The sequence below is a fragment of the Pristiophorus japonicus genome, chromosome 19, assembly GCF_044704955.1.
Source record: "Pristiophorus japonicus isolate sPriJap1 chromosome 19, sPriJap1.hap1, whole genome shotgun sequence".
Taxonomy (NCBI): Eukaryota; Metazoa; Chordata; class Chondrichthyes; family Pristiophoridae; genus Pristiophorus; species Pristiophorus japonicus.
In genome coordinates this window covers 9,084,200-9,100,674 of record NC_091995.1, presented here as the reverse complement: position 1 = coordinate 9,100,674, position 16,475 = coordinate 9,084,200, and the positions used below count along the sequence as shown (strand labels likewise).

At 48.4% G+C, this 16,475-nt stretch overlaps 1 pseudogene; it reads right to left on the bottom strand.

The window, feature by feature from the left end:
- Positions 1 to 15,882, bottom strand: part of LOC139230651 (cytochrome P450 2K6-like) — a 42,912-nt pseudogene extending 27,030 nt beyond the window's left edge.
- Between the last annotated feature and the right edge of the window lie 593 nt (positions 15,883 to 16,475).

Below are 16,475 nucleotides of genomic sequence, written 5' to 3'. Positions count from 1 at the left end.
TAGTAGTGTCTGCATTGCCCCTCTCTTTTGTGTAAACAGATGCAAAGTATTCATTAAGAACCATACCCACATCTCCCGCCTCCACACACACATTACCCTCATGGTCTCTAATAGGCTCTACCCTTTCTTTAGTTATCCTCTTGCTCTTAATATATTCATAAGACATCTTTGGGTTTTCCTTGATTTTACTTACCAATAATTTTTCATGCTCTCTCTTTGCTTTCCGAATATCCTTTTTAATTTCACCCCTGAACTTTCTTTCCCCCTCTAGAGATTCTGCAGTATTTAGCCCTCGGTATCTGTCATAAACCTCCCTTTTTTTCTTTATCCTACCTTGTATATCCCTCAACATCCAGGGGTTCTAGATTTGTTAGTCCCACCCTTTTTCTTTAAAGGCACATATTTGGCCTGAACCCTACGGATCTCCTCCTTGAAAGCTTCCCACTGCTCCGACACTGATTTACCTTCAAGTAGCTGTTTCCAGTCCACTATGGCCAAATCACTTCTCAGCTTAGCAAAGTTGGCTTTTCCTCAATTTAGAACTTTTATTCCTGGTCTATCCTTGTCCTTTTTCATAACTACCTTTAATCTAACTGAATTATGGTCACTAGCACCTAAATGCTCTCCCACTGATATCCCTTCCACCTTCATTCCTGAAAACTAAATCCAAACCCCCTCCCATGTTGGGCTTGCTACATACTGGCTAAAAAAGTTCCCTTGAATGCATTTTAGGAATTCTGTACCCTCTATACCCTTCACACTAATTTTGTCTCAGTTAATATTAGGATACTTGAAATCCCCTACTATTACTGCCCGAAGGTTTTTACATTTCTCAGAAATTTGCCTATATATTTGCTCCTCTATCTCCCTCCCACTGTTTGGGGGTCTATAATACATGCCCAGCAATGTGATCGCCCCTTTTTTGTCTTTCAGTTCGACCCATTTGGCCTCATTTGATGATCCCTCTAACATATCATCCCTCCTCACCGCTGTAATAGTTTCCTTAATCAATACCGTGACCCTCCCCTTTTTACCGCCCTCTCTATCCTGTCTGAAAATCCTGTAAGCAGGATTGTTGAGCTGGCATACTCTTAGCCATGTCTCTATAATAACTATAATATCATACTCCCAAGTGTCTACCTGTGCTCTCAGCTCATCTGCCTTAGTCCTATACTCCTTGCATTGAGGTATATACCATTTGTACAGCCTGACCGCCTTGTTGACTACTTTCTAGCCCTTGTTTCCTCTAACCTTCAAATTCACTTCCTACATCCTTGCTCTTCAATTCCAGCTTTACTCCCCTCCCTACTGAATCTATTCTCAGGTTCCCATCCCCCTGCCAAGCCAGTTCAAACCCTCCCCAACAGCACTAGCAAACCCTCCCCCCCTCGAGGATACTGGTCCCGGCTCTGTTGAGGTGCAACCCGTCCGGCTTGTACAGGTCCCTCCTCCCCCAGAAGCTATTACTAGTTCGGTAACATAACCACTGTGCCACCGTTCCAATCTCCATCACGTTCTGTCAACGGGTGAGACTTCCAGCAGCCGCACAAGGTCAGAAAATCTCCGCTGAGGCCTCACCTTTGTACGTTTCGATCTTTCCCGCCGGGAAGCCAGCTTCCTCGATTATCTTTTCCTCGATGGATTTCTTGCCCATTCCGAAATCCCACAGGGTCGCGAGCGTGAACCTTCGCATTTGTTTCCGCAGCTCACCTTTGGACCAAACAACACCTGCAGGTCAACCCAAAGAGCTCGTCAATTCGGGAAAGACACCTTCAGTGGGGGCTTTCAGTGTTGATACAGATACGTTTGATTTCTCACTCGATTTCTCCAGTGAGAGAAGGCAAGGGAATGTTTACAAGGAGGCAGCACTAGCCTAGCATTCATAAAGCTAGTGAAAGAGCTCTAATAACATCAACAACTTGTATTTATATAGCCCCTTTAACATAGTGAAACGTCCCAAGGAGATTCACAGGGGTATTATGAGACAAAACCGGGCCACAAAAGGAGAAATTACGGCAGGTGACCAAAAGCTTGGTCAAAGAGGGAGGTTTTAAGGAGCGTCTTAAAGGAGGAGAGGTAGCGAGGTGGAGAGGTTTAGGGAGGGAGTCCCACAGCTTGGGGCCCAGGCAGCTGAAGGCACGGCCACCGATGGTTGAGCAATTATAATCAGGGATGCTCAGGAGGGCAGAATTAGAGGAGCGCAGACATCTTGTGGGGGTTGTGGGGCCAGAGGAGATTACAGAGATAGGGAGGGGTGAGGGCCATCGAGGGATTTGTAAACAAGGATGAGAATTTTGAAATCGAGGCGTTGCTTAACCGGGAGCCACTGTAGGTCAGCGAGCACAGGGGCAATGGGTGAGCGGGACTTGGTGAGAGTTAGGACACGGGCAGCCAAGTTTTGGATCACCTCTCGTTTACGTAAGGTAGAATAATAAGACAATAAGATCTACAGTTTATATATATATGTGAAGAATTACCTGGCCACCATTCAGAAACTAACCACAGTGCTTCATCAATTGGGAATTACAGGTGGGTGTAACCTTGTGTCCCGCCACTCCATGGAATAACATGTCAGAGCTTTACTAAGACCAGCTCTTGGACAAGACAGTGCTTCAGCTGCCAAGGCTCTAAGCTCTGGAATTCCCACCCTAAACCTCTCCACCTCTTCACCTCTCTCTTTCCTCCTTTAAGCTGCTTGTTAAAACCTACCTCTTTGACCAAGCTTCAATATCTCCATATGTGGCTCGGGGTCAAATTTTGTCTGATAATCGCTCCTGTGTTAGGCCTTGGAAAGGTTTCTACGACTTTGACCAAAGTTTTGGTCACCTATCCGAATACAACAACAACTAGCATTTATATAACACCTTTAACGTAATAAAACGTCCCAAGGCATTTCACAGGAGCCATTATCAAGCTAAATTTGACACCGAGCCACATAAGGAGACATTAGAACAGGTGACCAAAAAGCTTGGTCAAAGAAGTAGGTTTTAAGGAGAGGCTTAAAGGAGGAGAGAGAGGTAGAGAGCAATGTTCCTGCTAAGCTGTGTGGCCACACAGCCGTGCAGTCATCTGAAAGTTCCTGCACAGGCCACTCACTGGCTATGACCGGGCCAACATCCCCAGCATTGAAGCACTGACCACACTCGATCAGCTCCGCTGGGCAGGCTACATTGTCCGCATGCCAGACACGAGACTCCCAAAGCAAGCGCTCTACTTGGACCTCCTTCACGGCAAACGAGCCAAAGGTGGGCAGAGGAAACATTACAAGAACACCCTCAAAGCCTCCCTGATAAAGTGCAACATCCCCACCGACACCTAGCAGTCCCTGGCCAAAGACCACCCTAAGTGGAGGAAGTGCATCCGGGAGGGCGCCGAGCACCTCGAGTCTCATCGCCGAGAGCGTGCAGAAACCAAGCGCAGGCAGCGGAAAGAACGTGTGGCAAACCAGTCCCACCCACCCTTTCCCTCAATGACTGTCTGTCCCACCTGTGTCAGGGACTGTGGTTCTCCTATTGGACTGTACATCCACCTAATGACTCAGCCTAAGAGTGGAAGCAAGTCTTCCTCGATTCGGAGGGACTGCCTATGATGATGATGACAATGTAGATATCGCGCATGCGCAAAAATTAGAATGGGCTGCGCAGAGCGGGAGGCAGGTCATGCAGCAGGCAGTGCAGCTTACAGGAGATGTTGGTGGAGAGGTGGATAGGTTTAGGGAGGGAATTCCAGAGCTTACGGCCCAAGCAGCTGAAGACACGGCCGCCAGTGGTGGAGTGACTAAGGTGCCAGAATTCGAAGCGCGCAGAGATCTCGGTGGGTTGTGGGGCTGGCAGAGATTACAGAGATAGCGAGTGGCGAGGTCATGGAAGGAATTTGTAAACAGGGATGAGAATTTTAAAAATCTTTCTTTGGCCCGCTGTTAAATTCTGTTTGGTAACGCTCCTGTGAAACGCCTGGGGATGTTTTACTGAGCCAAAAGTGCTACATAAATGCAAGTTGTTGTTGTAGTTGAGATGCTGGCTCTCAAAAAAAAAGAGTCTGAAAACTAAGACGGACTTCTGGTTGGATGATTTTTCACAGCCCCGGCCTGGATGACTCCGTGTCATTTCTTTGCCGGAAGAGATTGGTTTCCGCGTTAAATACAAGTTAATATATACTTAATTCAGCTTCATCTGTGACCAAAACAGTTGGAGTTTTACACCCTAATGCTTTCACCCTTATAAAATCCACTTGGATTGCTTGATAATAGGTTCCAATAACTTAACCACCACCAGTGTCAATCTACTGTGTCTTTAATTCACAGAATGGCACATTCAAGGTCTTTGTGTAAGGCTTGCAATAATATCAGCTCCTTCCCAATACTCTACACAGCTTCCTCGCGCTCCATCAGCTGTGAAGGGTGTGTGCCAGCTTTCCGCCCACATCTAACCTCATTTCCTCAAGTGCTTTGCAGTCTGTTGCACCTGGTCTGGATGCCTGATGAATATTCATGAGGCTCAGCATTCTAATGATAATCTTTCTGTGGAAATGAAGCATTTCCAATCCTCCGACCACCAATATTTTCTGCAGTGAAGGGGCTGCAATATAGTATAGATTAGACTGACTAAAAACAACAATTTGCATTTATATAGCACCTTTAATGTAAACAAAATGTAACACCGAGCCAAAGAATTTAAACGTTTTTGTTATGTCTATAATGTGCTTATGAATGACTCCACAAGGTTGTATACAAACTTAGTGACCTTAGTCCTTTATTTGTAACTCCATGGTGGGCAGCCTTTTATACTGGGCCCTGCACACCTATACAGGTGACTCTCAGGTCTCCCACCGCAGTGCCCTCTGTCACAGGGGCAGGAAATCCCGGTCTCCACCAGTTGCACCCTCTAGTGGTGCCAGCATAGTATATACACAGTGTAAACCTTATTGAAAGTACATCAGTTAACAAGTCTCCATCTTATGCAACTATACAGTGACTACACAGAGAGTATAACTATAGTTTGCATATATAACAGTTTTCATCCTTGTTTTCAAATCTCTTCATGGCCTCACCTCCCCTCTCTATCTCTGTAACCTCCTCCAGCCCTACAACCCTCCAAGATCTCTGCGCTCCTCCAATTCTGATCTCTTACGCAGCCCTGATTTTAATCGCTCCACCATTGGCGGCCATGCCTTCAGCAGCCTAGGCCCCAAGCTCCAGAATTTCCCTCCCTAAACATCTCAGCCTCTCTACCTCTCTCTCTTCCTTTACGACGCTCCTTTAAATCTACCTTTTCGACCAAGTATTTGGTCATCTGCTCTGATATCTCTTGTGTGGCTCAGTGTCACACCCCTCCTGTGAAGCGCTTATGCTATGTTAAAGGCACTATCTAAATCTAAATGTTGTTGTATTAGGACAGGTGACCAAATGTTTGGTTAAAGAGGTCATTTTTAAGGAGCTTCTTAAAGGAGGAGATAGAGATAGAGAGATAGAGAGGCAGAGAGGATTAGGGAGGGAGTTCCAGAGCTTGGGGCCCAGGCAGCTGAAGGCACGGCCACTAATTGTAGGGCGAAGGAAGGGGGGGTTACACGGGAGGCCAGAGTTGGAGGAACGCAGAGTTGTCGGAGGGCTGTAGGGCTGGAGGAGGTTGCAGAGTACGCTTGTCATGAACGATGAATGGGCAATTATTCCCATTTGATCCAATGTGCTATTTATGGTACGGCCTGGGTGTCACTGATTCCCGTGAGTTCAGGCACAGAGCTGTGAACGAAATGAGATGCTCCCACTGGAGCGCCCTGGGCCATCTCCAGTTATAGTTTTCTCAGGACCTGCGAGACCAAAGTTGCCAGAACTACATTGTAAATGGCACCTCCGCCACCAATGGCTAGGCATTTTGATGGCTATAAGTGGGCTGTGCACACAGCATTCCTGTATAGGGTTAATGTGGTTTTCACATCCCTACCCTGCACAAACATTTGCCCAGTCATTGGGAAAGCAGAAAAACAAGTAACAAAAGTTGCACGGCCAATGCTTTTGGTCACCTGTCCTAATATCTCTTTATGTGGCTCGGTGATTAATACTCCTGTGAAGCACCTTGGCACCTTTTACTACCTTGCAGGCGCTGTCTAAATGCAACTTGCTGCTGTTTGTTATTGTTTTATAAGAAGATGTGTTTGTTGTTGTTGTATATGAAGATGTCTTTGCATAATTGCAAATAGAACCAAAAAGCAAACCCATCTCACTGAGGTACACTGAATATTGTGGTACTGTCAGATAACTTACAAAAGTGAGCTAAGAATGGTGAGATAGTGGTGTTTGACTGTTTAACTATAAGAACATAGGAAATAGGAGCAGGAGTAGGCTCTCGGCCCCTCGAGCCTGCTCCGTCATTCAATAAGATCATGGCTGATCATCGATCTCAGCTCCACCTTCCCGCCCGATCCCCATATCCCTTGATTCCCCTAGAGTCCAAAAATCCAATATATTCAACGACTGAGCATCCACAGCCCTCTGGGGTAGAGAATTCCAAAGATTCACAATGCTCTGAGTGAAAACATTTCTCCTCATCTCAGTCTTAAAAGGCCAGCCCCTTATTCTGAGACTGTGACCCCTGGTTCTAGACTCCCCAGCCAGGGGAAACATCCTCCCTGCATCCACCCTGTCAATCCCTTTAAGAATTTTAACACTTTTTTTCTAAATTCCAGAGAGTATAGGCGTAATCTACTCAATCTCTCCTCAGAGAACAGCCCTCTCCTCCGAGGAATCAATCTAATATCTCAAGACTTACCCAAACCTTTTTTCAACATGTGCACTATTGGTATGGAGGGTCTTCCTATGAATTCATTGGCGTGATTGACAAGAGCATCCTTCACTGTCTCATAACCTACCAGCACCACAAATTTCCTTGCTCCTAATTGGACTGAAGACACCGTGCCGTACTTCTCTGAAAGCTGTTAAAAAAAGAAACATACATAAATTCCACAAAGTGAAAGAATTTCACAATGTCACAGCTAATCTTGGTACCTAGAGGTGGCGCTATAGGCACAGAGTTTTGAGACCTCTTCCTGTACATGTGAGAAGTGCGACAGAAGTGTAAAAGTTCACCTTTGTGTTCACACTTACACTTCCCACACAATTGTCACACTACCACTTTCCTTCCATCTTGGAGGATGTAGCACCTTTCCTGTATCAGCTCAGTGGGTGGCACACTCGCCTCTGAATCAGAAGATTGTGGGTTCAAGTCCCACTCCAGAAACTTCAGCACAAAAATCTAGGCTGACACTGCAGTGCAGTACTGAGGTCGTGCTGCACTGTCGGAGGGTCAGTACTGAGGTCGTGCTGCACTGTCGGAGGGTCAGTACTGAGATCGTGCTGCACTGTCGGAGGGTCAGTACTGAGGTCGTGCTGCACTGTCGGAGGGATAGTACTGAGGGAGTGCTGCGCTGTCGGAGGGTCAGTACTGAGGGAGCGCTGCGCTGTCGGAGGGGCAGTACTGAGGTCGTGCTGCACTGTCGGAGGGGCAGTACTGAGGGAGTGCTGCACTGTAGGAGGGGCAGTACTGAGGGAGCGCTGCGCTGTCGGAGGGGCAGTACTGAGGTCGTGCTGCACTGTCGGAGGGGCAGTACTGAGGGAGTGCTGCACTGTCGGAGAGTCAGTACTGAGGGAGCGCTGCACTGTCGGAGGGGCAGTACTGAGGTCGTGCTGTACTGTTGGAGGATCATTACTGAGGGAGCGCTGCACTGTCGGAGGGGCAGTACTGAGGGAGTGCTGCACTGTCGGGGGGCAGTACTGAGGTTGTGCTGCACTGTCGGAGGGTCAGTACTGAGGGAGCGCTGCACTGTCGGAGGGTCAGTACTGAGGGAGTGCTGCACTGTCAGAGGGTCCATACTGAGGGAGCGCTGCACTGTCGGAGGGTCAGTACTGAGGGAGTGCTGCACTGTTGGAGGGTCAGTACTGAGGGAGTGCTGCATTGTCGGAGGGGCAGTACTGAGGGAGTGCTGCGCTGTCGGAGGGGCAGTACTGAGGGAGAGCCGCACTATCGGAGGGGCAGTACTGAGGGAGTTCTGCATTGTCGGATGGGCAGTACTGAGGAAGTCCTGCACTATCAGAGGAGCAGTACTGAGGGAGTGCTGCGCTGTCGGAGGGGCAGTACTGAGGTCGTGCTGTACTGTTGGAGGATCATTACTGAGGGAGTGCTGCACTGTCGGAGGGGCAGTACTGAGGGAGTGCTACACTGTCGGGGGGCAGTACTGAGGTCGTGCTGCACTGTCGGAGGGTCAGTACTGAGGGAGCGCTGCACTGTCGGAGGGTCAGTACTGAGGGAGTGCTGCACTGTCAGAGGGTCCATACTGAGGGAGCGCTGCACTGTCGGAGGGTCAGTACTGAGGGAGTGCTGCGCTGTTGGAGGGTCAGTACTGAGGGAGTGCTGCATTGTCGGAGGGGCAGTACTGAGGGAGTGCTGCGCTGTCGGAGGGGCAGTACTGAGGGGGAGCCACACAGTCGGAGGGGCAGTACTGAGGGAGTACTGCATTGTCGGAGGGGCAGTACTGAGGGAGTCCTGCACTGTCAGAGGGGCAGTACTGAGGTAGAGCCACACTGTCGGAGGGGCAGCACTGAGGGAGTCCTGCACTGTCAGAGGGGCAGTACTGAGGTAGAGCCACACTGTCGGAGGGGCAGTACTGAGGGAGAGCCGCACTATCGGAGGGGCAGTACTGAGGGAGTTCTGCATTGTCGGATGGGCAGTACTGAGGAAGTCCTGCACTATCAGAGGAGCAGTACTGAGGGAGTGCTGCGCTGTCGGAGGGGCAGTACTGAGGTCGTGCTGTACTGTTGGAGGATCATTACTGAGGGAGTGCTGCACTGTCGGAGGGGCAGTACTGAGGGAGTGCTACACTGTCGGGGGGCAGTACTGAGGTCGTGCTGCACTGTCGGAGGGTCAGTACTGAGGGAGCGCTGCACTGTCGGAGGGTCAGTACTGAGGGAGTGCTGCACTGTCAGAGGGTCCATACTGAGGGAGCGCTGCACTGTCGGAGGATCAGTACTGAGGGAGTGCTGCGCTGTTGGAGGGTCAGTACTGAGGGAGTGCTGCATTGTCGGAGGGGCAGTACTGAGGGAGTGCTGCGCTGTCGGAGGGGCAGTACTGAGGGGGAGCCACACAGTCGGAGGGGCAGTACTGAGGGAGTACTGCATTGTCGGAGGGGCAGTACTGAGGGAGTCCTGCACTGTCAGAGGGGCAGTACTGAGGTAGAGCCACACTGTCGGAGGGGCAGCACTGAGGGAGTCCTGCACTGTCAGAGGGGCAGTACTGAGGTAGAGCCACACTGTCGGAGGGGCAGTACTGAGGGAGTCCTGCACTGTCGGAGGGGCAGTACTGAGGTAGAGCCACACTGTCGGAGGGGCAGTACTGAGGGAGTCCTGCACTGTCGGAGGGTCAGTACTGAGGGAGTGCTGCATTGTCGGAGGGGCAGTACTGAGGGAGCGCTGCGCTGTCGGAGGGGCAGTACTGAGGGAGAGCCGCACTGTCGGAGGGTCAGTACTGAGTGAGTGCTGCGCTGTCGGAGGGTCAGTACTGAGGGAGCGCTGCACTGTCGGAGGGGCAGTACTGAGGGAGCGCTGTACTGTCGGAGGGTCAGTACTGAGGGAGAGCCACATTGTCGGAGGGTCAGTACTGAGGGAGCGCTGCACTGTCGGAGGGGCAGTACTGAGGTAGAGCCGCACTGTCAGAGGGGCAGTAGTGAGGGAGTGCTGCAATGTTGCAGGTGCCATCTTTCTGATGTGTCGTTAAACCCAGCCCTCTCAGGTGGGTGTAAAAGATCCCATGGCCACTATTTTGAAGAGATGGGGAATTATCCCAGGTGTCCTGGCCGATATTTATCACTTAATCAACATCACAAAAAAAACAGATGAGCTGGTCATTATCACAGTGTTTTTTGTGGGATCTTGCTGTACACAAATTGGCTGCCAGGTTTCCTACCTTACAACAGTGATGATACTTCAAAAGCAAAGTGCTTTGGGACATCCTGAGGTCATGATAAATGCAAGTCTTTCTTCCTTTTTTGAGGTTCAGTGAGAGCCTGAACATTTCACTGCCTTATGACGACTCACTAACTGACTCGAATACGATCCGATTGCCCTCAATAATCCCCCTGGCTTATGTCTTACATTCCAGTTTCGTTATGCTTTGTGCAGGATCCGTGCAAATCTCCTTTCAGGAGGGGACTGGTTTGTACAATTGTTGCTTAAACTTTGTGACCTGAGTTTGTATCCTGAAAATCATTAACTGTTCAAGCAATGAAGCCTCAGAAACCTCTCCACTTTGCCCGTGGCATTTCCTTCAGTGATGCCCCTGAAACACTGAAGCTTTATAATAAGTTTCACTTCATTACAAATTACAGCACAGAAACAGGCCATTCGGCCCAACAAGTCCATGCCGGTGTTTAAGCTCCACACGAGCCTCCTCTCTCCCTATCAATATTTCCATGTATTCCTTTATCCCTCATGTGCTTATCTAGCTTCCCCTTAAATCCATCAATTTGCCTCAACTACCCCCTGTGGTAGTAGCTCCACATTCTCACCACTCTCTTATGTCATGTAAAGCCATGTGAAGGGATTGTGTATACTTAAATTACTTGACTTTCTAATGTTAATAATCAATGACTTACACCATATTATAAAGATGTGAGGCAGGGTTTTAACTTGGAGGCAGGTAACGTAAAAACATAGAAACATAGAAAATAGGTGCAGGAGTCGGCCATTCGGCCCTTCGAGCCTGCACCACCATTCAATAGGATCATAGCTGATCATTCACCTCAGTACCCCTTTCCTGCTTTCTCTCCATACCCCTTGATCCCTTTAGCCGTAAGGGCCACATCTAACTCCCTCTTGAATATATCTAATGAACTGACCTCAACGGCTTTCTGTGGTAAAGAATTCCACAGATTCACCACTCTCTGAGTGAAGAAGTTTATCCTCATTTCGGTCCTAAATGGCTTACCCCTTATCCTTAGACTGTGACCCCTGGTTCTGGACTTTCTCAATATCGGGAACATTCTTCCTGCATTTAACTTGTCCAGTCCCGTCAGAATTTTATATGCTACTATGAGATCCCCTCTCATTCTTCTAAATTCCAGTGAATATAAGCCTAGTCGATCCAGTCTTTCTTCATATGTCAGTCCTGCTATCCCGGGAATCAGTCTGGTAAACCTTCGCTGCCCTCCCTCAATAGCAAGAATGTCCTTCTTCATATTAGGAGACCAAAACTGAACACAATATTCAAGGTATGGCCTCACCAAGGCCCTGTACAACTGCAGTAAGACCTCCCTGCTCCTATACTCAAATCCTCTCACTATGAAGGCTAACATGCCATTTGCCTTCTTCACCGCCTGCTATACCTGCATGTCAACTTTCAATGATTGATGTACCATGACACCCAGGTCTCGTTGCACCTCCCCTTTTCCTAATCTGTTACCATTCAGATAATATTCTGTCTTCCTGTTTTTGCCACCAAAGTGGATAACCTCACATTTATCTGCATTATACTGCATCTGCCATGTATTTGCCCACTCACCTAACCTGTCCAAGTCACCCTGCAGTCTCTTAGCATCCTCCTCACAGCTCACACCGCCACCCAGCTTAGTGTCATCTGCAAACTTGGAAATATTACATTCAATTCCTTCATCTAAATCATTAATGTATATTGTAAATAGCTGAGGTCCCAGCACTGAACCATGCAGGCATCATCATCAACATAGGCAGTCCTTCGGAATCGAGGAAGACTTGCATCCACTCCTGGAGTGAGTTCTTTGGTGGCTGAACAATCCAATACGAGAGTCACAGACTCTGTCACAGGTGGGACAGATAGTCGTTGAGGGAAGGGGTGGGTGGGACTGGTTTGCCGCACGCTCCTTCTGCTGTCTGCGCTTGATTTCTCCATGCTCTCAAAGGCATTGAGACTCGAGGTGCTCAGAGCCCTCCCGAATGCACTTCCTCCACTTAGGGCGGTCTTGGTCCAGGGACTCCCAGGTGTCAGTGGGGATGTCGCACTTTATCAGGGAGGCTTTGAGGGTGTCCTTGTAGCGTTTCAGCTGCCCACCTTTGGCTTGTTTGCCGTGAGGGAGCTCTGAGTAAAGAACTTGCTTTGGGAGTCTTGTGTCCAGCATGCGGACTATGTGGCCTGCCCAGCTGAGCTGATTGAGTGTGGCTAGTGCTTCAATGTTGGGGATGTTGGCCTGAATGAGGACGCTGATGCAGACACGAGATTCCCAAAGCAAGCGCTCTACTTGAAACTCGTCCACGGCAGACGAGCCAAAGGTGGGCAGAGGAGGCGTTGGAGGGACACCCTCGGAGCGTCCCTGATGTGGTGCGACATTCCCACTGACACCTGGGAGTCCTTGGCCATAGACTGCCCTAAGTGGAGGAAGTGCATCCGGGAGGGCGCTGAGGTCCTTGAGTCTCGTCGCCGAGAGCATGCAGAAATCAAGCGCAGGCAGCGGAAGGAGCGTGCGGTAAACCAGTCCCACCCTTCCTTTCCCTCAACGACTGTCTGTCCCACCTTTGACAGGGACTGTGGTTCTCGTATTGGACTGTACAGCCACCTAAGAACTCATGCTAAGAGTGGAAGCAAGTCTTCCTCGATCCCGAGGGATTGCCTATGATGATGATGTTGGTGCGCTTGTCCTCCCAGCGGATTTGTAGGATCTTGCGGAGACATCGTTGGTGATATTTCTCCAGCAACTTGAGGTGTCTACTGTACATGGTCCATGTCTCTGAGCCATACAGGAGGGCGGGTATTACTATAGACCTCTGAGTTTGGTGGAAGTTTTGAGGGCCTGGTCTTCAAACACTCTTTTCCTCAGCTGGCCGAAGGCTGCACTGGCACACTGGAGGACCTTGCGGTAACCCACTAGTCACTACCTGCCATTCTGAAAAGGACCCGTTAATTCCTACTCTTTGCTTCCTGTCTGCCAACCAGTTCTCTATCCACGTCAATACATTACCCCCAATAACATGTGCTTTAATTTTGCACACTAAACTCTTGTTTGGGACCTTGTCAAAAGCCTTTTGAAAGTCCAAATACACCACATCCACTGGTGCTCCCTTGTCCACTCTACTAGTTACATCCTCAAAAAATTCCCTTTCATAAATCCATGCTGACTTGGACCAATCTTGTCACTGCTTTCCAAATGCGCTGCCATTACATCTTTAATAATTGATTCCAACATTTTCCTCACTGCCAATGTCAGGCTAACCGGTATATAATTCCCTGTTTTCTCTCTCCCTCCTTTTTTAAAAAGTGGGGTTACATTAGCTACCCTCCAATCCATAGGAACTGAACATAGAATGTTGGAAAATGACCACCAATGCATCCTCTATTTCTAGGGCCACTTCCTTAAGTACTCTGGGATGCAGACTATCAGGCCCTGGGGATTTATCGGCCTTTAATCCCATTAATTTCCCTAACACAATTTCCTGACTAGTAAGGATTTCCTTCAGTTCCCCCTTCTCACTAGACCCTCGGTCTTCTAGTATTTCCGGAAGGTTATTTGTGTCTTCTTTAGTGAAGAAAGAACCAAAGTACTTGTTCAATTGGTCTGCCATTTCTTTGTTTCCCACCTGATTCTGAAGGCAAGGGACCTACATTTATCTTCACTAATCTTTTTCTCTTCACATATCTATAGAAGCTTTTGCAGTCAGTTTTTATGTTCCCAGCAAGTTTCCTCTCATACTCTATTTTCCCCCTCGTAATTAAACCTTTTGTCCTCCTCTGCTGAATTCTAAATTTCTCCCAGTCCTCAGGATTACTGTTTTTTCTGACCAATTTATATGCCTCTTCCTTGGATTTAACACTGTCCCTAACTTCCCGTGTTAGCCACAGTTGAGCCATCTTCCCCGTTTTATTTTTACTCCAGACAGGGATGTGCAATTGTTGAAGTTCATCCATGTGATCTTTAAATGTCTGCCATTGCCTATCCACCGTCAACTCTTTAAGTATCATTCTCCAGTCTATCCTAGCCAATTCACGTCTCATACCATCGAAGTTACCTTTCTTTAAGTTCTGGACCCTAATCTCTGAATTAACTGTGTCACTCTCCATCTTAATGAAGAATTCTACCATATTATGGTCACTCTTCCCCATGGGGCCTCACACAAGATTGCTAATTAATCCTCTCTCATTACACAACACCCAGTCTAGGATGGCCAGCTCTCTACTTGTTTCCTCGACATATTGGTCTAGAAAACCATCCCTTATACACTCCAGGAAATCCTCCTCCATCGTATTGCTACCAGTTTGGTTAGCCCAATCTATATGTAGATTAAAGTCACCCATGATAACTGCTGTACCTTTATTGCACACATCCCTAATTTCCTGTTTAATGCCATCCCCAACCTCACTACTGCTGTTTGGTGGTTTGTACACAACTCCTACGAGTGCTTTCTGCCCTTTAGTGTTCTGCAGCTCTACCCATACAGATTCCACATCATCCAAGCTAATGTCCTTCCTTACTATTGCGTTAATCTCCTCTTTAACCAGTAACGCTACCCCACCTCCTTTTCCTTTCTGTCCATCCTTCCTGAATATTGAATACCCCTGGATGTTGAGTTCCCAGCCTTGGTCACCCTGGAGCCATGTCTCCGTAATCCCAATTACATCATATCCGTTAACAGTTATCTGCGCATTTAATTCATCCACCTTATTACGAATGCTCCTTGCATTGAGACACAGAGCCTTCAGGCTTGTTTTTTTAACACTTTGAATTATGTTGTAATGTGGCCCTTTTTGATTTTTGCACTTGATTTCTCTGCCCTCCACTTTTCTTTTTCTCCTTTCTGTTATGTATGCAACACCTTGCAACCAGCATTCTACTGCCATCAGAGGGTGCATCTTTTGGAGTCCCAAGGGATCCCAGCATCCCTTGGGAGCACTGCATATAAGCAGGCCTCCAATGCTGTGCCAGCACTCTGGAGTCAGAATAAAGAGACTAAGGTCACACTTACTCAAGTCTACAGTACTCAGTCACATTGCTTTATTTGAGACATAACACTTTTTACCTTTTGCTTCTGCCCCCATTTTACTTCCCTCTGTCTCCCTGCATAGATTCCCATCCCCCTGCCATATTAGTTTAAACCCTCCCCAACAGCACTAGCAAACACTCCCCCTAGGATATCAGTTCCAGTCCTGCCCAGGTGCAGACCATCCAGTCTGTACTGGTCCCACCTCCTCCAGAATGGGTTCCAATGTCCCAGGAATTTGAATCCCTCCCTCTTGCACCATTCCTCAAGCCACGTATTCATCTTAACTATCCTGCTATTTCTACTCTAGCTAGCATGTCGCACTGGTAGCAATCCTGAGATTACTACCTTTGAGGCTCCCTAAATTCAGCTTGTAGGACCTCATCTCATTTTTTTACCTATATCGTTGGTACCTATATGCACCACGACAACTGGCTGTTCACTCTCTCCCTCCAGAATGCCCTGCAGCCACTCCGAGACATCCTTGACCCTTGCACCAGGGAGACATACCTTCCTGGAGTCTCAATTGCGGCCACAGAAACACTTAGCTATTCCCCTTACAGTAGAATCTCCTACCACTATAGCTCTCCCACTCTTTTTCCTGCCCTCCTGTGCAGCAGAGCCACCCCTGGTGCATGAACTTGGCTGCTGCAGCCTTCCCCTGATGAGCCATTTCCCCCAGCAGTATCCAAAGTGGTATATCTGTTTTGGAGGGAGATGACTGCAGGGGACTCCTGCACTACCTTCATACTCCTGCTCTGCCTGATGGTCACCCATCCCCTATCTGTCTTTGTTACCTTTACCTGCGGCGTGACCAACTCACTAAACGTGCTATTCATGACATCCTCAGCATCGCGGATGCTCCAGGGTGAATCCATGCGCAGCTCCAGTAACATCATGGGGTCTGACAGGAGCTGCAGCTGGATACACTTCCCACACACATAGTAGTCAGGGATACTGGAAGTGTCTCTGATTTCCCACATAGCACAGGAGGAGCATGACACGGGTCTAGGCTCTCCTGCCATGACTTAAATTAAATTAATTTGGCAACAATGCCAAAGGTTTCTTACTGATACGAAAAAGAAAAGAAAATGAAAAAAGTAAAACTACTCACCAATCAACCAGCCAATCACTTACCCTCTTGGCTGTGATGTCACACTTGATTTCTTTTTACTTCTTTGTTTTACCTTCGGCCTCGATCTCCCGCTCCCAAACTGCTGCTCCTCCTCCCCTCCTCCCGAACTCTGCGCCCTTTTATCAGGGCCTCGAACTCCCAAACTGCTGCTCCTCCTCCCCACCTCCCGAACTCTGCGCTCTTTCATCAGGGCTTCGAACTCCCGGAGGGAACAAGGAAGCTGGATTGTGGTCGGTGTAATGTATATACCTGTGAGTATGTTCACAGGTTGGTGGAGCTGTTGAGTTGGGAATGGCTTAGTTGGGAGTGGCTTAGCCAGTCACGTGATGTTCACAAGAGTCAATAAAACCCCAG